The 23,376-nt window shown below is 40.5% G+C and overlaps 1 long non-coding RNA gene across 1 annotated transcript in view; it reads left to right on the top strand.

Moving 5' to 3' along the window:
• The first annotated feature begins 338 nt into the window (after positions 1-338).
• The window catches only part of LOC140635773 (uncharacterized), a 32,345-nt gene continuing 9,307 nt past the window's right edge, over positions 339-23,376 (top strand). Inside the window, exon 1 of the long non-coding RNA XR_012033104.1 lies at positions 339-720. This is a non-coding gene — a long non-coding RNA (uncharacterized lncRNA). The remainder of the gene's footprint in view (positions 721-23,376) is intronic.

The following is a 23,376-nucleotide window of genomic DNA, read 5'->3' as shown; positions in this document are numbered from 1 at the left end:
GGCCATCATCCTGACCTGCTGTGCCTGGATTTCTTCAGGACTTCTCTGACTTCTTTTTTATGTAGTACCTACATTTATATCCTACTTTTAAAATTTGAGATGGTTTCCTATAAAAGAAATATATATAATAAATATTAAAATAAAACAGATTGCATAGATCATATGTATCAAATCTATTTATTGTGTTAAGCATAATAAATATACATGGCAAATATTTATTGTTTATTATTTAAATATGATAAATATAATATTTATATCAGAAGACAGAGAAAGATATTAAAACTGTGGCCAAGCCATTATCGCTGCTACTGAGCATTAAGGTTGGTCCTCCGCTCCTCAGCTTCCAAGCAGCCAAAGCTTAAAATAGCGCATTGCAGAGTTTTGCAGTCCTCATTGTTTTTTGAGAGAGCCATTTTTCCCGGCACAAGATTCTGCGAGGAATGTCTCCAATTGGACTTACTGGAGGTGCTAACATCAGCACTACCTCCCATGTTTCACTTGCCTGTCCTCCGAGAGCTGCTGTCTGGCAGCCCCTTCTGGAACCCAGCCTGACTGGAGCACCAAAGGAAATCTCTGATTCTGCACTGTCTCTGGACCTGCCTGCTCTGAGTTGCATTTTACGTCCTCAAGACCTGTCAGAAATGGGTCTGCACATGAAGAATCGTCCTGTGTTTGCTGGAAAATTGGTACCGAAGACACTCCCCATGGTTTGTGCAACAGGTACTGGGGCCCCACCCTTGGCAGGACCCTGGTTTGGGCAAAGAGCATGGAGCAGGGAACCAAACAGATGAGTTTGGACTCTACGGAGCCTACATTTTGGTGGGAGGACAGACAACACACAAACAAGTTTATTATGTCAGGCACTGATAAAGTGCTGGGAAGAGGCAGCGTTGGGTAAAGGCAGCGAGCACTAGTTTAGAGAAGGCTGCTCAGGACGCCACCTTCACGTGGCTCAACTGTCCTGATCTGACTATATGGCCTTTTCCTTAGCAACAGAACACAGAATAAACATTACAGAACTAGATACCTTTCACCACGTTGACCACTACGGGTGGTAGGAAAATGTTCCACTACTATTTGAGACTGAGGCTATTGCCAAATTGTTCGTAATAAAAATAACAGTTCATACCAGCTAGGTCATTTCAATGGTAAATCTAACCTGAACTTATGCTACTGAATCCAAACTCTTTTCAAATCCCCTTCCAGGGTGTCAGAATAGCACTATTTATGCAGCTCTTATATGGGTCATGCCCTCAACATATATTAGTTTATTGAATGAGATTCCTGGTAATCATGAAAGGAAAGAGACAAGAGAGCAGATGGGTAGGAAGCTGGGCTCCGGAGCTAGACTGCCTGGTTCCACCTCTGGGCCCCAAGAATTCCTAGCCGGATGATCCAAGACAAGCTATTTCACCTGTCTGAGACTGGTCTTCTTGTCTATAAAATACAGGTGATGATAGCAAATACCTCACTGGGTCATTGTAAGGATTAAATTAGTTAATATATGTATGACACTTGGAACATATCTGGCATAAAACAACGAATAAGTGATAATGATAATGATTATTATTCTAATTTACAGAGAGGATATTGAGCTTCCAAGAGCTTAAGTAATTTACCCCCAAGTTCATACAGGTGGTGGATTCAGAATCTATACCAAGTTTTTTCTGACTCCAAGCTCGTGCTTTTCCTACTATGAGCTCCTCTGTCACTATTAATAGAAATTAAAATAATGTTTCCTATAAGAAATTTAGATCCAAATAATAATATTAAAGCAGTCAGGAGCACTCTCAAGAAACTGGGGTTATACATTCTACTGGTGAGTGATTAATCAACAATCTTTATCAAGTGCTAATTTGCCCAAGGTCTTCCAATCAATAAAAAGTGATAACTGAATGCAATGAATTTTCCCTTTCCCTGCTAATCCACTTCATTCCTTCATGTTTTTGTTTATATAACATTTACTGAGCTTTGGGGGATTCACAGAAGCAGCTGAAATAATCCTGCTCTCAAGCTGGGAGAGGAAAGAGCAGAAAACATATACAAATGACAAACCAGCAGAGAATCTATTCAGATGCTCAAGATGATAGGCTCAGTCGTAATGGGGCTGAAATGAGAAGAAAGAGTATGGTTGGTCCGGGGTGGGACTAGTCACACAGAGTTTGGTCTAGGTCCCTGGGCAAGTGACCAACACGAATTAGCCAGGTGTTCTCTGAACAACAATGTCAAGTTTAAGACCTAGAGAGTGAGGGGTACCTGGGTGGTTCAGTGGTTGAGCATCAGCCTTCAGCTGAGGACATGATCTTGGAGTCCTGGGAACAAGTCCTGCATCGGGCTCCCCATAGGGAGCCTGCTTCTCCCTCTGCCTATGTCTCTGCCTCTCTCTCTGTGTCTCTCATGAATAAATAAATAAAATCTTAAATAAGAAACCAAAAAAACCCAAAAACCTAGAGAGTTAAGGTGTATTGAATAAAGCTACCTGCAAAGACATTGCTAATTCAGTGAATGTTTTAGAGGTAAAATTTTCTTTTAAGATATTATTTTTTCAAGTAATCTCTACCCCCCATGTAGGGGTCAAACTCATGACTCCAATTTCAAGAGTTGCATGCTCTACCGACTGAGCTTGCCAGGCGCCTCTGGAAGTACATTTTTTTGTGATGGCTCAATGTTTTATAAAACATTTATAATCCATCAGTATTGTTATGGGAAGAAGTCTGAATTAGACATCCTCACACTAAAGGAGTTCTTTGGTTCAGCAACTGTATCAGTCATGGTATAGTCAAAAATGGAAACCACATCAAAAACCTAATATAAGGAATAGTTAACCAGATATGACTGTTAACTAGATCACTAAAAGTGAAAAAGAGAACTCTACAGGACCATGGAGGGAGCCAACTTCAGGAAGTAGGAAAAGAAAAGAGAAAGAAATTGGAATTATTCAAACTTGAAGGCTTGGAGAAGAACTCGCTGGGGACTGGGACTCAGACCTCCAAGGAGGGGATGCTGGCTCAAACTGGTGTCCCTTTAAAGGACGCAACAACACTGGTTCTGCAAGGGTTGGAGAAATTGCAAATGGGCTTCAGCTGCTACTTCAGGAAGGCTAGGAAGTATTGCTAGAGGCTGCTCACAGGAACAAGAAGCAGACAGGAAGCCAGAATGTAGCAGGCAGGAAGGAGCAAGTCCTTTCTTCCTCCAGTCTAGTAACTTCTTTCTAGTGCTCTCTTTGGCAGAGCCTAATATGGAACCAACTGGCAATACAAATATGAATATAGCACAAGGATAAATATGGCATCATCATCCCTCATCTTCAGTCTAGAAGGGAAGACAGACATGGAAACCAGAAAGCACAATGGGTATAGGTGATGTCAGAAGACTGTGCAGGTTTGGGGGAGCACTGTTTAGAAATGATTCCTCTTAAAGGCATTCCTAGATAACTCTTCAGCTGAACTCTGAACTTTCTTTTTTTTTTTAAGATTTTTTATTTATTTATGAGAGACAGAGAGAGAGAGAGGCAGAGACATAGGCAGAAGGAGAAATAGGCTCCATGCAGGAGCCCAATGTGGGACTTGATCCCGGATCCCAGGGTCACACCCAGAGCCGAAAGCGGACACTCAACCACTGAGCCACCCAGGCGTCCCTTCAGCTGAACTTTCAAAGGTGGGCTTTGTTGGGATGCTGGTTGGCTCAGTCGGTTAAGCGACTGACTCTTGGTTTCGGCTCAGACCATGATCTCAGGGTCCTGGGATGGAGCCCCGGCATTGGGCTCTGCACTTATGGATTCTCTCTTCCCTCTGCTTCTGCTCCTCTCCCGCTCATGCTTTCTGTCTCTCTTTCTCTTTCTCTCTCTCTTTGAGAGAAAGAGCACACAGGCATGAGTGGAATGAGGGGCAGAGGGAGAGGGAGAAGCAGACTCCCCACTGAGCAGGGAGCCCAACATGGGGCTCAATCCCAGGCCCCTGAGTCCTGACCTGAGAAACCCAGGTGCCCCAATAAATAAATCTTAAAAAGAAAGTGGACTTTGTTGACTAGGGACACATGGTTCCTAAAGAGAACATTCTACACATTCTACACAACAGCAGCCTGGACAAAGGAATGGGATGCATTCAGAGATCATAAAGACAATTCAGCCTGGCTGGACTGTGAGATAAGAAATGGGAGAAATGATAAGAGATAAGGTTCATGAAGTAAGCAGGCGTCAGATCATGAAGACTTTTCTATGACAGTGGAATTATTTGAACCCTGTCCTAGCAGTAGTGAAAGATTGATTGATCGGTTGATTGATTATACCGGGAATACCATGAACAGAATTGTACTTTTGAATGACAACTCCTGATTCATTATGGAAAATAGGTTATAGGAGAGCAAAGGAGGCCAGTTAAGAGAGTGTAATATTCCAGTTGTACAATGGGGAACCTGATTAATGGTGGTGGTAGGGATAGGGTGGAAGACACAGACAGAAAAAATGCTAAGGGAGTGAAAATGAAAGAAGAGGAATTGCAGTGAGGAAAAAAATATAGGAATCTGAATTATTGGTTTAGGTCACTGGATAGCCGATGGTGTCATTTTCCAAGATGAGAATTTAGGGGAGATTTTGCTATGGGTATGTAAGAAATTAAAGGGATAGCATGATGTAAGTTTTGTACACCTGGCTTGAATATTTCAAGTGATAAAAATATTATTGTTAAAAAGAGTTGAACTCTTCTTTATTAGTACTCTACAGTCCAGATGACATCAACTAGTACCTTCCTAGAGAGGTACTGCTCACAAAGAAGATGGAAATCATTCAGTGATTCCAGGAAACATCTCTGAGGTCTTTGATAACTTACAGAAGATGTACTCATCATTTCCCGTATTAAAATTTTTCCCTTCTGTCCACGTGATGATGTGGAGGTCTTCGTTGGCAATATGACAGATGACCGCAAAGATTGACATGTGAATAGATTTGTCCTGGTGCTTGATAAATAATTCCTTAATGTAATTTCTGACTTGAGCACATGTCCAGAAAATTCTTTTTATAATATTTGACTTTGTGCCTGAAGTGAATTAGAATCGATGATGTACCTGCTACTTGTAAATTGCTCTTGCGTTTTAGTTACCATCATGATTATGATTAGAATCTACATTTTTCTTTTCTTCATAACTTCTACATTGATGTAGCAAATATATACATAGAAATAAAAGGACCCCAGCACTACAATAGAATTGTTCCTTTCACTGATCTCCCCGGCACTTGGTCTTCCTTTTATTCGTTCAAATCATCTTCCTTTAAATAGAGTATTATCACTTGATAGGGAGGGATGAGGAAATGCAAGGAGTCTATAGATGTCCCAGACTATGAAGGAAGCCATCTCATCTGTCTTTCCCTTCTACCTTTCTGATTTCCCTTCACACACATTTTCAACCACTCAACCATTCGGGACTACCCTCTCTGAAAAGCTGAGCTCAAAACCATCTCTTTCTCCCCCAACTGCCCAAGCCCACAGCAGTCCTCTGAGCTCTCACAACACCCAGACTGTAATGCCTTTAGTCTTTATGTGTCAACATTGGGCAAGCTGTAGCACACTTCTATGTGCATAATCTGCCTTCCTAAGAGTATAAATCTTTCTAGAGTATAAATCTCAAGGAGACAGAGATTCTCTCATTTACCACTTTATGTACTTGATGCATACATTCAATGATAGCCTCAGCTTCTCTGTTCTTTCAGGCTCAGCCCTAGAAGTCACCAGATATTTACTTCGTAGCTAATCTGTCCCCTTTGCTATTTATACTCATGCCTCCTTGTAGCTCTTAGAGAATCTTGCCTCAGTACTCAGCTTAAGCTCCTTTCTTTCTTTAATCACTCTGTTCATCTCATTTATTCCTCCCCACAGGTGAGCCTCTCCTTTTAATTTGCACTATATTTACTAACTCTCTGTCTCCCAGCAATACAACACACACATCTCAAGGCTGCACACAGCCTTGATAAATGGGATACATGACTGCTCTCAGAAGGAAATCAGCTGCCATAAAAGTTACTGTGTTTAGTTCATAACGAAAAAATCTTCCCCCACACAATGTAGCTTGGAAGTCAGTGTATTCACTTTATGACCTTGTTTATTAGCCAAAATGATAACTTGTTTGATCTCTGAAATTTGTTTAGGATCATTAGGAAAGGGCTCTGGGGTGTCACTCACTGACAAATACTGGCCTGACACACAAATCTTAGAAATGAAGACTAAGGAAAATGCTGTTTTTATTTCCTCCAGGGTGAGATTTCTTCTTTCTACTCAGTTAGTATCTGAATATTTCTCAAATAGTTTGCATTTGCAGGTCTTCCAAGCATCTCAGCAAGATTGTATTAATTTATCACCCCTGCTTTGGAGAAGGCAATTACCAATGGTAGAGAAAAACTATTTGGGGATACCTTGGTTCCTTAGAAGAGTCACCATCAGAGCTGAGCTGTCGGGGCTCCTGGGTGGCTCAGTCAGTTAAGCGTCTGCCTTTGGCTCAGGTCATGATCTCTGGGTCCTAGGATCGAGCTCTGAATCAGGTTCCCTGCTCTGCAGGAATCTGCTTCTCTCTCCCTCTCTCTCTGCCTGCCAATCCCCCTGCTTATGTTCTCTCCCCTCTGTCAAATAAATAAAATATTTTTTAAAAAATCTATATATATAAAAAAGAACTCCCATACTCCACTATTGAATACTAATTTCCTTTTTAGGTAGTTCCCTCTGTCCTGAAAAATTCGGAGAGAAGTTTACTATCTTTCCCATCTTGTGAGCTGTTGGCCATAAAGAATAGAAAGAATTTCAAACAGCAGCTGAAAAAAATGTGAGAAAACCTGTTTACTGATCACTGTTCCTACCTCCTCAGGTGCTTTATCTCTGTCACAGAGGGTAAATGGAAAAACTATATCCTATAGAATATTTCACTTTAATTCCTCCTTGCCTTGGCATGGCCCCCCTGCCCAACACCACTTTGCTACCACAATCATGATATCCTGTGTTCACTTCTAACCTTAGTTTTTAGCAACAGTATATGTTGGGTGAAATGAGATTTTTGCCCTACATATATTTTAACTGAACATTGTCTATGCGTCAGAAGATGTGGTAGGAGATTATTTTCCAACAAGGATGTAAAATTTACACTATTAACTTTGTTAGTGATGCCTCCTGGGCTACACCAACACCATTATCAGTTTGAAACCATTCAATGATGAGGTTGAATTTGTTAAATCCCGGGATTATTTGAGTTTCAGAGGAGGTTGATTCAGTGGCTCAATGTTGTCCTCAATGACCCGGTTTTTCTGCCTTCCCTCATCATAAGCATCATCATAAGGCTGTCCTCCCTCACGGTGTCAACATGGCCCCAGCAATCTCAAGCTTTATGTCCACACAGCACACCAACCGGGAAAGAATACTTTTCTTTCCAAGCATTTTAATGAAGGCTATGTGGCCATGTCTGAGCTGACTGGGGTCAGGCTGCTGGGCTTTTTTGATTGCGTTAAGCATGTAAGAACTCATCCCTAGGGCTCTGAGTTGGATCAGCTTCTCCAGAGCTATTTTACTTACCCATTGTACTCATTTCTTTTTTAGTATATCCTATCACCCCAGGCCAGGCCTCATCATGTCATGCCTGGTTACCAAGAATATCTCAACTAAACTCAAAGATGTCTCCTCCCCATTCAGTCTACAATTACTTATTTAAGTGTTGCTTGCTCTTCTTTCCTATGTCACCCCTTTTCATCTTTATTTCCTCCTGTTTGACACATCCCAAGATTCTATTTATGTTCCAATATTCTTTGCAGTACAGTTTAGACCTTCTCTCCTCTATTGGCATGATTATTCCTCAATTTTCACTTCTCAGCAAATTCTCCCCAGCTACCTGCTAATTCCACCTTAGTACTCCCCAAACACACTCTTCCACCTCTACTCACCCATCAAGATATAAAATCTCTAGAGACACCTGGGTGGCTCAGAGGTTGAGCCTTTGGCTCAGAGTATGATCCCATGGAGTCCTGGGATCAGGTCCCGTGTCAGGCTCTCTGCATGGAGCCTGCTTCTCCTCTCTCTTCCTATGTCTCTCCCTCTGTGTGTGTGTGTGTATCTCATGAAAAATAAATAAATTTTTTTAAAAAGATATAAAATCTCGTGCCAGAACACAGACAAAAGACACCAATAGCAGACATTCCATATTTTAGACTTAAATGTGAACTGATTAAATAAAAAAAAAAATTTGAACTGACTTGTGTTTACACTTCAAAGATGGCTATGTTAGGTTTCCTCTGCTGTATTACCTTTGCACTGAAAATCTGACCAGCACCAGCTCAACATCTTTCAATAAGTAAGCAAATTAACAAGAACCCAGATGTTTGAATTGTGAATTCAGGAGCTTGAATGAAAAACACAAATCTCACAGTGAAATCTAGTCAATAAGAATAGAATGCAGGGGTCCCTGTGTGGCTCAGTTGGTTAAGCATCTGACTTCAACTCGGGTCATGATCCCAGGGTCCTGGGATGGAGCCTAGGGTCTCATCAGGCTCCCTGCTCAGTGAGGAGTCTGCTTGTCCCTCTCCCTCTGCTCCTCCCCCTGCTGGTGCTCTCTTTCTTTCTCTCTCTCTCTCCCTCAAATAAATAAATATAATCTCTTAAAAAAAAAAAGAATAGAAAGCAATGTGGGTATATAGATTATCTTGATATTTCAATAGCCCTCAGGAGTTGGGATGTTTATCTGATTCTCAAGATTGGGAGTATCCCTCTTAGGATCTTTTATTTCTCCAGGATTTGGTGATCAGATGTGAAAATCTCTGTGGTTAAGTGTGAAACAGATTTCAGGCATTTTTCAAAACCTATTATCATTATTATCTAGGAAATGCTCCATCCACATACTCTTCTGGTTTTGGCTCACTTCAGTCAGTGAATTCTTCCTAAGAACACTTCCCCAATCATTCCAAAAGCAGTTCTCTGAAAAATCTATTTTAGAGGCATAGTTAGAAATGATAGAAGTCAAAGAACCTGTCAAAAAGCACAGATGGTTACATTCTGTGAGAAACAAATGCTTTTAAAACCTCTTCTATTCAAAGCATTAACCAAGAGAAACTGGCCCAACCCCTAGATGTTGCTGAGACCCCTGTCAGTTGGTTCTTTGCTAACATTGATATAAATGATTTTAGTTCATCATAAAAAAAAATTTATTAATCCATTAAAATACAATATTGTCAAATAAGGGCTTCAAGGGATGTATGAGTGAACAGTTAGTAGGATAGATATGCCATAAAGCAAATAACCTAAAATATTAATGGTAGGAATCTAGGTGGTGTGTTTATGGGTGCTCACTGACTGATTCTTTCAATTTTTGTATATGTTTGAAATTCTTCAAAATATAACATTGGAGAAAAAACAGGATGTTCAACAATGATATGAATCAGATTAGCAAGTTGGTACATGGACAGACTGTTGGAAGATGCCCATAAGCAATGGAGAGGAATCTGTATAAACACAGGCATTATGGGGTAAGGTTGGCAGTCACTGGGCAAGATCCGAGGGAAGTTAACATCTGATAGTTCCTGTGAGAGACTCTCAGAGGGTAGACAATAGACACAGCCAGTGGAAGATAAATTCTATTCAGTATCATTTCTCTCACTACTATTAAATGCCCCTTTTCTGAACGCTCTGGAGGGAGGGAAGAGAAAGCCCAGACTCCTGTGTCAAGTGCTTTGCCGAAAATATCTCCTTTACTTCTTGTAGCATGCATGAAAGAAACCACGTTTTATAGTGCTCATTTCCTTTTTGCCTTCACAGCATCCTTACCCCATTTTCAGATAAAAACACAACAGTTTTCCTAGGGAGACTAACCCTCCATCACTGAATGCAGAGCTGATGGCATATCCTGCTGAGTTAAAGGTGTGGAAAGTAACATGAGCAAGGGGAGATCAGTACCCTCTTCAGGAAATTTGAGTCTTGAGCAGTCATAGATGGAGGAATGGTTGGAACTAACAACATGGAAGCCTTGAAGAATGTGTTCATTAATTGTTACTACCTATCGAACTCTCTGAAATCCTGTCATTTTGATTGGCTAGTGTTGTTTCTGTTGTTTGCAGAAGCAATGTAGTTCCCATTTCAGAAATATGGAAACCCAAGACACCTGGCTCGGAGCGTGATCCTGAGGTCCTGGGATCAAGTCCCGCATCAGGCTCCCCACAGGGAGACCCTCTGCCTGGGTCTCTGTGTCTCTCATGAATAAATAAATAAATAAAATCTTTAAAAGAAAGAAAAAAAGGAGACCTAAGCATCAGAGAGATCAAATGTTTTGGCTCAGGTTGCTATTTGATATTTGTCACCAAGACTCTCTAACTCCAAAACCTGTCTCCTTTACTTACTCTACCGTGCTTTCTCAAGTGCTGCAGACTGGATTCAAATCTGGCCTGGGTAGGTAAGTTTGGGAAAGCTGTGTACCAATTTCTAAATGTCAATTTCCTGATCTCTAAAATGGGGTAACAATAGTCATGTATCATAGAATTGCAGTAGAGGGGATCCCTGGGTGGTGCAGCGGTTTGGCGCCTGCCTTTGGCCCAGGGCGTGATCCTGGAGACCCGGGATCGAATCCCACGTTGGGCTCCTGGTGCATGGAGCCTGCTTCTCCCTCTGCCTGTGTCTCTGCCTCTCTCTCTCTCTCTCTGTGACTATCATAAATAAATAAAAATTTATAATAAAAAAAAAGAATTGCAGTAGAATAACATAAGCTAATTCATGTGAGATGTTTGGGCACAGAGCCTGCGACATAAGAAATGTTTGATAAATGTTAGTTGCTCTGATGATGCTGGCAATGATGATGATGATGGTCTTAGTGAGGGTTCCAGCAAGAAAAAGAGGGTATTTGAAGAGATGGATGAAGGAACTGTTTAGAAAAGTAAGGACAAGTTTAAGGAAACACAGAAAGGGTTAGGTGAAGGACCCCAGGGCTAGAAACAACAGCAAGCTGTAGAGAACGGCTCCCCAGCATGGGCTGGGATCCCTAGCTATGCTTCTAAAATTGGGGCTGTGCCTGACACTGTCAACTGTAGCCTTGCATGGAGGGAGCCAGGAAAGTAAATACCCTGCCCTTTCCCTCTCAGTTTACCTCCCAATCTCCTGTCAGTGCCTTGAATTGGCCAAACTGAGCCAGAAGTCAGAGGACAAGGAAGTCTGGTTGCTGCTGTCCATAGAGGCTAGCTTCTCAGAACACAAGGCAGGCTGGAGAAGAGTGGAGACACACTTTAACCCTGAGACACATTTCACCTCAGCATCCTTTTATATGGGGGAAAAAACTTGTGGGACACCTGGGTGGCTCGGTTGGTTAAGTGGCCAACTCTTTATTTTGGCTCAGGTCATGATCTAAGGGTCGTGGGAACAAACCCTGCTTCGGGCTCCATGCTCAGCAGGGAGCCTTCTTCTCTGCCTCTCTCCCTCTGCTCCTTTCCCTGCTCTCTCTCTCTCTCTAAAATGAATATAGTAATCTTAAAAAAAAAAACAAAAAACAAACAAACAAAAACCTTGTGTCCTCAATACAGAGGAACCACAGCTACCATTCATTACAGATGATACGAATTCATTCAAACTTTCACCTAAACCTAAGATGTTAGCCACTACTAGCACCTTTTGTATAAGGTTGCAGAGAATAAAGTGAGAAAAAAATGACTAACATAAAACATAATTGCACAGTCCCGTTTCTGAGGCTAATGTGAGGACTAAGTTGAAAAACATAGTTTCATTCAACTACCACCAATTCTAGGCTCTCCATCCCCTCAGCTGGATCAGGGTGCTTAAAGGCAAGAAAGTTTTAAGACAATTTGGGGGTTCAAGGTTCTTAGTCTTGTCAGTGTTCACCCAAATGTTCCCATCCCGTGTCTGAAGGTCACATTCCCTCTTCTGACCCTTAATAAATCAGACACTGATGTTGCAACTCTTAGACTCAAGTTTGATTGACTCAGATCAAACATGTACTGAAGGGGGTAAGCTCCATTGTTAAAGCTGCCAGAGAGGTTTTCTAATTTTCTACTCGTGCCCTGACTGGATCTTCAAATCGACACTTTGATCTGTGTGCGTTATTTTGGACTAACAGAAAAAGCTAACTCATGCCACTGTCTTGAAAGCTTCCACTGTCGTAGCACCTAAGGACCATGGCCAATAGATTTTCTCAATACCTTGCCCTCCACCTGCACTGCTTCCCAATCTCTGTTACTAGGAATAATTTGAATGACGTGCTATGGATTATGCATATTCCATTCCTGCACCAAGAAAGTTCTACGTTAGCAATGTGTGTCAGTTTCCAATTGCTACCATAACAAATTACCATGAACTTACCACTAAAAAAGATACGTATTTATAATCTTACTGCCCTGTAGGTCAAAAATCACATAGGTCTCACTGGGCTAAAATCAAGACATCAACAGGGCTGTACTCTTGCTGAAGACTCTAGAGGAGGATCTGTTTCCTTGACTTTTCCATTTCTAGAGGCTGCCTGCATTTCATGGCTCATAACCCCCTTCCATGTTTAAAGTCAGAAATGGCTGGTTGGTCTTTTATACCTTATACCACTCCGACACTGATTTTCTGCCTTTCTCTTCCACTTTAAGGACCCTTGTGATTACATTGGGTCCACCTGAATAATCCAGGATAATCCTCCTATCTTGAGGTCAGCTGATTAGCAACCTTAATTGTACCTGCATTCTTTTTTTTTTTAAGATTTCATTTATTTATTCATGAGACACAGAGAGAGAGAGAGAGAGAGAGAGAGACAGGCAGAGGGAGAAACAGGCTCCATGCAGGGACCCTGTCGTGGGACTCGATCCCGGGTTTCCAGGATCATGTCCCAGGCCAAAGGCAGGCACCAAACCACTGAGCGACCCAGGGATCCCTTTACCTGCATTCTTAATTCTCTTTCACCACACAACATATTCATGGATCCCAGGGATTAAGATGTGGACATTTGGGGGAGGACATTATTCTGTCTACCACACAATATAATCCCAATATACAATTTTGGAGATCTGTTTCTTGAGGCCACTCATAGTGAGATTACTGCATCAGTCTGGGACCTGCCAGAAAACAAATGGCACATTCAAAAGGAACGATTGTTAAACACTAAGTGAATAGGCAATTTACAAAGATGTGGGCAGGGTTAAAGGAAATCAACTAGGGATCATAAAGCACCCTAAAGACAATAATAGCAGAAAGGAACCAGGATTGGAGGAAACAGCTAATTGGGTGAGGGCTGTGGCCTTAGATAAACACAGCCAGAGCCAAATCATGGCCCAGGAAGGAGCCAGAAAAATAAATACCCTAACCTTTCCTTCCACTCTTTGATCCCCTCCCAGCACTGCCTATTGGCTAAACCTGCCCATTCCAGAAGGCAAGAGAGCAGGGTTGATGTGGACAATAAAAAATCAGCATCTCAGGACATGAAGCAGGTGGATAAAGGTAAACAGCCTGTGTGCATGGGCAGACTATACACACATATTATTTAAATAATTCTTACTGAAGGAGAAATGGAGCTTACCACCCAGCAGGGCATGTGTATTTTCAAATAGCCAGTTTAGCACAAATTAATCTACAGGTAGAATTTATGGGGAAATATTTTTGAGCTGCAAGGCCTAAAGGAAGTCCTAGCCATGAAATTACACTATAGCCATGAAATACACTAGTACAACTAATAAAAATAAAGAGGTACCATATATACACAGAAATATATGGACCAGAGAGAATTTCATTTAGTCACAGTGATGACAGCTCTGATGCAAAGGGTTTAGCTGCTAAGGAATCATAACTTTCCCATCATTTCAACAGGACTTTATGAATAAACATAGTGGTGATCATCATCACACCCTGGATGAAATGTTAGTCTGGCAGTGTATGTAGGTTATATATTGCTTTTCATCTTGCCAGTGGTTACCCAGACACATCACATCATTTTTCCAATAACTACGGTCCAAAAGTAGGGAAAGCAAAGAAACCAATATGTTTGTGTCAGTCACTCACATGCCATGTGCACGAAAAAATTACCAACCAACCCAACAAAACCACCAGCTTGGCTAAATACTGGCTCCGGAAAAACAGTCTTCTGCACAGTGGAGAAATTTCTAGTGAGAGAGAAAGACACAGTCATAGAGGAAAGAGCATTTTAGCAAATGGGAAAGTCTTCCAAGGAAAACTCAATGCAGAAGAAATTCTTTCTCCTTCCTCAGAACACAGAGGTCTATACATTCCTACCTCTGCAATGTCTGGAGGGAAGGACCTCACAGAGAGCAGTTGCTCTTTTTTTCAAAGTGAAGTTTGGAAAGAACAGCACTTCCAAGGCTCTGCATTGCATTTGTCTGTGGAATCATTTCACTGGTAAAGAAATAGTGAGGGCATTTTTAGATACACAGTGACTGAAGTCTGGATAATTGAGGTCAAGATAATCTTCACTTGATTTTTTTCAAAAAAAAAAAAAAAGGTTAAGAACAATACCTGCTTATTATTCTGAAACATTTAAGCAGTAAGGAATAATCCAAAGTGAAAAGCAAAAATTTTCCTCTTTTTTTTCTCTTTCCTTTCCTCCTTCTCTCCTTTTTTCCTCATATATATACATGTATATATATACACATATATATACACATATATATATTTATATATATACATACATATATATATATATATATTCTCTAGCCACTTACACATACATTCTGAGGGACAACTAGTAATCTGCCAAACACACTTTAACAAAGAAGGAATTTACAGAAGGCTATTGGGTAGCTTATAGGATTATCAGAGGTCTTGAGAACCAGGAAGAGAAAAGCAGTCAAACACCTAAGGGTTCCCAGATAGCTCTGAGCACCATCAAGTTCATGTCCTTGAAATGGCCCATGAAGCTGACATTACTGCCAGTGCCACACTTGGATACCTGTTACAAATACATCTGAACGTGCCATCATGGGACACTTACTATTCTCCTCACATTTTCTACTCCTCTACCATTGTACAAATGGTCCCTACCTCCTCTGCATCTTTATATTACAACCTTCATATCTGTGGTCTTGGGTAGAAGAGTTGGATTGGCAGACTCTGTCTGATTGGCTGAATCATAGCTTCCAGAGGGTAAGGAGAGAGAATGTTTGGTTACTAGGGTGGGTGACAGGCTGCTGCTGCCAAGGGTCACACAATAGAGATCTCAAATTGGAACAGGGTTTGGATACTGAGCCGTCCAAGACAGACAAATGTCTATTACACAGATTCTGTTCTTTGAGTGGACAAGTTGTCTGTCGAGAGATCCAGCTCAAAGCTTCCCCGGTAGCAACCCCAAGAGAAAGACAACATCTAACAATATCCATTTGTTAAGCTCAGGAGATATTCTGACACCATTTGGGTGCTCATCCCTGCACCAATTACTGAGATCACTAGCATGGGGTATTTTGATTGGCTCAATCTGGACAAACATGCCCACATTCGTGACAGGGAGTGGTTAGGCAGGCACCATAACTGAAAACCACTGGGGCACCTAGGTGGCTCAGTTGGTTAAGTCTCTGCCTTCAGCTCAGGTCATGATCCCAGGGACCTGGAATGGAGCCCTGTATCTGGCTCCCAGCTAAGTGGGGAATCTGCTTCTCCCTCTCCCTCTTCCACTACCATTGATTTGCACACACTCTCTCTGTGTCAAATAAATAAATAAAATCTTTTAAAAAATAGAATAAAACCATTCGTAACCCAGGAAGTGGAGAGAGGATGGTTGTTCCAAGGATGATACACAAGAAGACAGAAACATAATGCACATTTTAAGAGGTCTCATGGGGCAGCCCCAGTGGCTCAGCGGTTTAGCGCTGCCTTCAGCCTAGGGCATGATCCTGGGGTCCCGGGATCGAGTCCCATGTCCGGCTCCCTGCATGGAGCCTGCTTCTCCCTCTGTCTGTCTGTCTGTCTGTCTCTCATGAATAAATAAATAAAATAAAATCTTAAAAAAAAAGAAATGAGAATCAAATTATGGATCAGATAATCATGAGACCTCTTTTTTTTTAAGATTTTATTTACTTATTCATGAAAGACAGAGAGACAGAAAGACAGAGAGACAGAGAGAGAGAGAGAGAGAGAGAGGCAGAAACACAGGCAGAGGGAGAAGCAGGCTCCAAGTAGAAAGCCCTATGTGGGACTCAATTCCAGATCTCCAAGATCATGCCATGGGCTGAAGGTGGCGCAAAACTGCTGAGCCACCCAGGCTGCCCTCATTTCTTTTTTTAAATTCAGTTATTACACTTTCCTTTTTTAGTTACCTGAATATCACCATAAAACTTCAGATGCTTTTATTAATGGATCTCAAATTTCATTAAGTAGCTCTTTAAAACTATAGATAAGACTTGAGCCTTGATGGGGCACCTGGATGGCTCAGTAGTTGAGCCTCTGCCTTTGGCTCAGGTCATTTTCCTGGGGTCCTGGGATAAAGTCCCATATCAGGCTCCCTGTGAGGAGACTGATTCTCCCTCTACCTGTGTCTCTGCCACTCTCTCTGTGTCTGTCATCAATAAATAAATAAAATCTAAAAAATAAAAAATAAAAAAAAAAAGACTTGAGCCACAGTAGAACAACTGGTATGGGATTAGCCCTCCTTCTATAAACAACTACAAAACTACAAAATACAGAAGCACTGGCATTTTGAAGCATTGGCAGCACAAGTCTGTGATCCTTGAGAAGAAGGAAAATTCACAAGGTGGTCCCCACAATTGTCATCTTTCTCTGCCTAGGGACAACTTCAGAGTTTGGAATTGCTCCACTGGTTAGGATATTTAGAATGAAACAAGCTTCTAGGAAGGGAGGAGCTACACAGAAATGAGACTCAAAAGTCTGGGTGAGGGTTCTTCATGAGACCTTGGCTAAGGACTGGACTATGCATGTTCTGGGTAAGAGCACACAGGGCTTACCAGAGAGTAGGAGAAAGGGATGTTAGAGATGAAACTGGGAAATGTTAGTGTGCCAGTCCAGCCAGAGAGTAGAGACCTCATTAACACCCTGACTACCCACCTGAGATATGAAAACACCATGCTTTAAGAATAAGGACTGTGACCTAGCAAGGCCTACAATAGGCCCACCCTAACAAAACCTAAAAACAAGACAAGATCTGGAGAGCCATCATAGTCTGGAAGTTTATTCTACCCAGATTATGGAGTCTTAGAAAACACCAGCACTTTCCACATATCTGCCATAACAGAGCATGAAACAAGTCTTCATAGATTCAAGGTGTTCAGCTAGCAAGTAAATTACTTCCTGAAGAAAAATCAACACTCTTCAGAGGAAGATTAGGGAAAATAAAAATTGAGGAATGCCTGGGTGGCTCAGTTGGCTAAGTGTCTGACTCTTCATTTTCGCTCACGTTGTGATCTCAGTGTTGCAAGACTGAGCCTTTCCTTGGTCTCCACATTGGGTGTGGAGCCTGCTTAAGATTCTCTCTTCCTCTATCCTTCTGTCCCCCACCTCTCCCCTAAAGAAAAGAAGAGAAAGGAAAGGAAAAAACTATGGTAAAAAACATAAAAAATTCTAAAACTAAAATGTATAACAGCTTAAATGAAAAGTTCCCTGGAAAGGATTCACAGCTGAATGGAAATAACAGAAAAAATAATCAGTGAGCTTGAAGACAGATTAATAGAAATTACCAAATATAAAGAACATTAAGTAAAAATTGTAAAGAAAAATCGAGTCTCAGGGATATGTAGGATAATGTAAAACATTCTGACATATGTGTAATTGAAATGCCAGAAAGAAAAGAAAGTGAAGAAGATACATAAAAACATTTTGTAAAAGTAGTGGTTCAAATTTTCCTAGATTTGATGATTAACATTGACTTACTGATCCCAGAAGCATAGTCAGTTCCAAGCAGGATATTAATTACTAAGCATATAAAGAAAACCACATGTAGACACATGGGATGTGTAGACACATAATAATAACTACTGGACATGATGCGTGAAAAGACAAATCTAATGAATAGTGTTGGAAAACAGACGAGTGCTTCTCTGGGTCTGGGAGGGGAGAGAGAAGGTTGATTGGAAAGAATCACGAGAGAACTTTGGAAATGATGTTCTATGCATTGACTGTGAGGGTGGCTAATGGCTTTAATCATTGTCAAAACTCATCACGCTGCATACTTAAAATGTGTACATCTTATTGTATGCAAATTATTTCTAAATAAGGTTGACTTATAAAACAAGAGGGATACTTAGTCAAGATAACACTTCAAACATTCTAATTCATTTTCTGTCTTATTTCCATGCTTTTAGTCTTTGTATTTTTATTCATAGAAATCCAATTTTTGTTCCTTCCTGCAAAAGAATAAACTGGACCACAAATGAAAACTTGAGACACATAACTGACATGTGATTTGCCTTTCCCCCTCTTTAATTGCAGATCTCAGCCTAGTGAAGTTCATTTTATACAAAATACACTCAACTACACATCTTCTCCTGTCATTCGATATTTAATCTCTTAATGGAATGGCACCGTTTCTGCATCTACTCATTGGATATTACATATTACTGTTACTATATGTTAAAATGCAGATTATATAAAATTCCACTTTTTAAATATTCATAACATTATCGATGAATATGAAAGTGCTGTAAAACCAACATGTGTTTATGATTTGCCATTTTGTTTCTTGCTTAATTATTTAAAAAATTAAAACTTCAATATTTTGGAAGTGATGCAGATTTCAACTTATGTTTTATAAGTATTCTGAGAATTTTATCCAATACTGACAGATTTTTAGGTAATTTGTATGGGAGTTAAATGCTTTAAATTACTTAAAGAGTTATGGTTTGGAATTAGCTCTTCCCTTCCAAAGAAATGGGTTAGCTGTAGATGAAGGCAGATTCTGGTTGAGGTTTTGTGATGTAAAATTAATGAGTAGCAAAATGCTAGAAGAAGGCAGAAGAGAGATCACCTCAGTGCACAATACAGTGGTAGAAAGCAAGCCTGTGGAGTTATTTTGGTCAGTTCTAATAAAAAATGTTTTAAAGGATGAGCCTATAGGAGTGAAATAAGATGATATAAACAGAGAAGAACAGTATATTTGATAAATTACTGCTGAGATAAAGAGGTTTTATATTAAGAAATACATAGCAGAAGAATGAAGATAAACTTTAACCACAAGCTTACAGGAGACCAGATGGTCTTTTTCAGCCTAGAATTTGGAACTGGCACATAGGCTTTAAATCCTGATTTCATTGCTTAATGCCTATTTGATTCCCCTAAGTCTCAGTCACATGTTTGAAAAACAGCTCTATGATGGTCCTTGACTTTCAAGATTATTGTGAAAATTAAATGAGATAATACACGAAGATTGCCTTACATGGTCTATGGCACGTAGACACATCCCTCAACGGCAGACCAAAAGAAAATGGCCAGTATCTTTCCCGTAGACTAAATGACAAATGCGGCAAAGGATTTTCTTTCTGGCTCCTACAAAGGTGTAAAAGTCAGGCTCTATGGAAAGGATATCTGTCATTGCACTAATCATGCTTCAAGTGGCCCAATGGCCCCAGAGGGAAGCTCATACTCTAGATTTTCTGGGATCCAACCATTTTATGCTGTAGAAGGAAGTTGAGAGCAAGGTGACCTTCTTCTGAATGACAGAGAAGCTGTTCTTATGGGCTGTGATGATGATGTTAGCAATGACAGCCATTTCCCTAACCAAGTTGACGACTGACCCAAAAATGAGATTAAAAACTATACATTTTTTCCCCCCTGAGCCCTGGAAAGCCTGAAGGGAGGACTAAATATGAAACAGGCTTGAGACCTGGATGATGTCCAGGTCAATGACTACGGAATACTCTTCTAATTGTTTTGTCGCTACAGACTTAATGCTCACAATATGCCAATGTCTGCACATTTTTATTTAGGACATGAAATAATAATTTAATTATGACAGGCAGTTCAAAATGGTGACTACTACATTTTTGTCTCCTGAAGAAATATACCAATTCTCTTACCCATTCTGGAATATTGTGAGGCGGGGAGGCGGATGGGGAGGGCAGAAGGACAGAGCAGGGAAGAGGAGGTTGCGGCAGAGGAAGAAGTGAACACATGAGTTACATCATCTGCTGCCCCACTGAAGGGACAGAGAACTTAGAGGGTTTGACATCTACATGACATAATATATTGCCATAGGAACCACTATTGCCTTAAATAATACGAGATTGGAGGGTTTTCTTTTGTTTTTAATTTTAGTTTTTCTCAAAATAGTGATTCTATGCAGTAAAAATCAAATAATAAAGAATTCATGAAACTCAATATTTCCCCAGCCACCTCTTGATATATTTTCATTTCTTTTAATTGTTTCTGTACTTAATTCTTTAGCTAGTTATTTCCACGAGGGTAGTTACTGTAATTATAACTCTCTATTCTTATTATCATTTATAATCATGATGAATTAACATATAAGAAATGAAAATTTACCTCATATTAACCTCTTCTTTCCCTTTCTCTTTCCAATCTTTAGTATTCAGATTATTTTTTTAATTCTTCCATTAGGTACTTTGTAAGGTGATATAATATGATTAAAGTATTTGTTTCCATTGATTTTCTACTGTGCCATTCCAATCTGGAAAATAGCCTTGCCCTTCCTCTGCATATGCTTCCACCCTGCCTCCATCTATCAGCTCTCTATTATTCTACCTTGTCAAGTATTTATTAATAATTACATTTTGTCCTGAAATTCCACCAATATTCCTGCTTTGTTTACAGGTTGACTCTGAAATTTAAAAATGAATAAGTAGTGCTTACATTAGTATAACAATGTAAATATTGTCTACTGCTTGGCAAAGTAGCATATTAGGATTACTTTTCATTTTCTTTAGGCTTTACAGTGTCAGGGTGGAGCCACTTTAAAGAGGCTCTTCCTAGCATCAAAGCCAAATAGATTTCCCTTTTTCCACCAAGTCATTTGCTTAAATAGACACCACATTTTGGATTGCCTCTTATTGAGGCACTTTTCTTAGAGTCTTTGTTTTTCTCAGTCTTTTTTGACCTCTCTTACTGGATGAGAGGCTGACATCTCAGCCTTTTATTAATATTCTCAATCATTGCCACGTTTCATCACATATTTTATTCCACTGAGACTTCCCTCCTGGTCCCGTCAAGCCTCTTGCTCCACTCGGGCCTGAGGCTCTAGATCTCCTGCAAATGTCACCCTGAAAATTCCCATCATTGTCTGATTTAGTTGGATCGACCTATGTCTTCCTTTTATTTTTTTATTCCATTATGCTGGAGGGAGTACATCCTCCAGTACCTAACACAAATTGTTTGCAAATTGCATTTCCTGAGTGCTATCACACTGCAATCTTTTCTCATTATTGGCCAGAATTTTAGGATGAAAATAATTTTCTTTAACATCTTCCAAGCATCCAGCCATGCTCTTTAGAAGTCTGATGGCAGTCTGATTCCCGTCCCCTCACATGTGAACTATTGTATCTCTCTGAAAGCTTTGGGAGATATTTTCTTTTCAGAGTCGGTGATTTTATGAGGATGAAGGGAAGAGCTTCTCAGACTACAGGGCAATCTGAGGAAGTCTCAGCCAGTCCCCTGGGATACTTCCAGTTGACAGAATTGACCAGACTCTAGGATCCCCACCTTGTTCAATCATTGCCTAGGAGCTTCCAGTGAGTGAGGGCTTGGAGCGGATGCTGAGATGGATTCCAAAGCTACGGCACTTGTAGACGCTAGACCAATAGCACTACTTCCAGTAGGCTCTGCTCCAAGGGAGATCAAAGAGGTACACCCCCTTACCTGCCCCCCTGGGGTCTACAAAATTGAACAATGGGAGAAGAAAGAGGTGTTAGACCTACATCACAGACTAAAGGCTCTCCATCTACTCCTGTTCCTTCTCCCTTTTATCTTTCATAGGCATGAATTCCCAATACTCCTCTTATACTTGTTACTTTATCTTGACTTTTGCTTCCCAGAGGACTAGAACTGACATAGCGCCCCATCTTTTCTTTATGAATATACTATCTTCTCATACTCCTCCTAATATATTTTGCTTATTCTTATAACACCCAATACATTTTTTTAAATGCATTTTACCAAATAGAGTGACCCAGTAGGTTCAAATCACATTGCAGGGAACCAAAATTAATTAGAAAAAAAGATGCCATCATACATAAAAAAAAAGATTAAGACAGAGGCTAGGTGCACCATCCCCCAAGTTTCAAGAGGAGGTAAAATTTTTAATAATTCTAAGAGTTGAAATAAAATAGCAATAGGATGTGAAATTTTGATCCTGTTCTATCTGCTACTGCATAAAAATTTCAGATTTGTGGCAAGATATGCTGCTACCTCATTCAAATTATCAGCAGCAGGGAGCATGCCGGACCTTATACTTCTAGTTATCCTCATACTTGCCCAGTCTTGTCTTGACACTGGATTTTTGGATTGTGGAGAGCAGGGGCCACGTCTTCTCTTCAGTGCCTCATAGTACTAACAGTAAGAATAGCTGCTGATTATAGTATGCTAACCATACGCCAAGTAAACTGGTAAACACTTTATATCCATTGTTTTATTTAATCCATGCAAAGAATCCAGTATTGGGTTTTTGTGGGGGTTTTTTAAGTTATTTATTTATTTGTAAGAGAGAGAAAGCACAAGCAGAGAAAGAACAAAGGAGGAGGGCAAGCAGATTCCCTGCTGAACAGGGAGCCCTATGTGGGGCTTGATCCCAGGAGCCTGAGATCATGACCTGAGCTGAAGGCAGACACTTAACCGACTGAGCCATCCAGTCACCAGCAAACAATCCAGTTCTACACATGGGAACACTAAACCTCCAAAAGACTATGCAAGTGGCCCATGTTCCTAGATTTTGAAGGAGACATACGTGTGCCAGCCCCCAGGATCTATGTTCTCAGTCACACCCACATACTGTCTTTGCCTGTGTCTAACACACACAAGACCCTCAATAGCTTAAGTTACATATACAAACAGGTAATAAAAACCTCATTGGATGTCATGTAATATGTATTTTATAGACTTGTGATGGGGAGGGAATGTGTAGAGCCAACTAAGTCTTATACATTTGAAATGATCTTCCTGGGAAGAAGCACCCTGTCAACATTGAATCATCTTTCATTTGAAGTTCCCTGACCCTGGAGCTCTACTAAGAAACAGCTTTTTAATCGTTGAAATACAGATGCTGATTAGGAGACAGAGTGGAACAAGTTTTTTTTTTAATTTTTTTTTTATTTCTCCTCTTCTATCATTCAGGGCCTCTGTGGGAGGGGAGGTAATGTGTATGCTTGCTCTCTTATAGAAAACCATCTCTTTATTTAGCTGAACCTCTCTTCATGCCCCTGAAGAAGTAATTAAACCAAATCATTGACCTCTTCTGGAGTAACTCATGAGTCATTTTTTG

The sequence above is a fragment of the Canis lupus genome, chromosome 6 (genome assembly GCF_048164855.1).
Source record: "Canis lupus baileyi chromosome 6, mCanLup2.hap1, whole genome shotgun sequence".
Lineage (NCBI taxonomy): Eukaryota > Metazoa > Chordata > Mammalia > Carnivora > Canidae > Canis > Canis lupus.
Note: the sequence above shows the minus strand (reverse complement) of the source record. Positions and strands in the feature narration are given on the sequence as shown.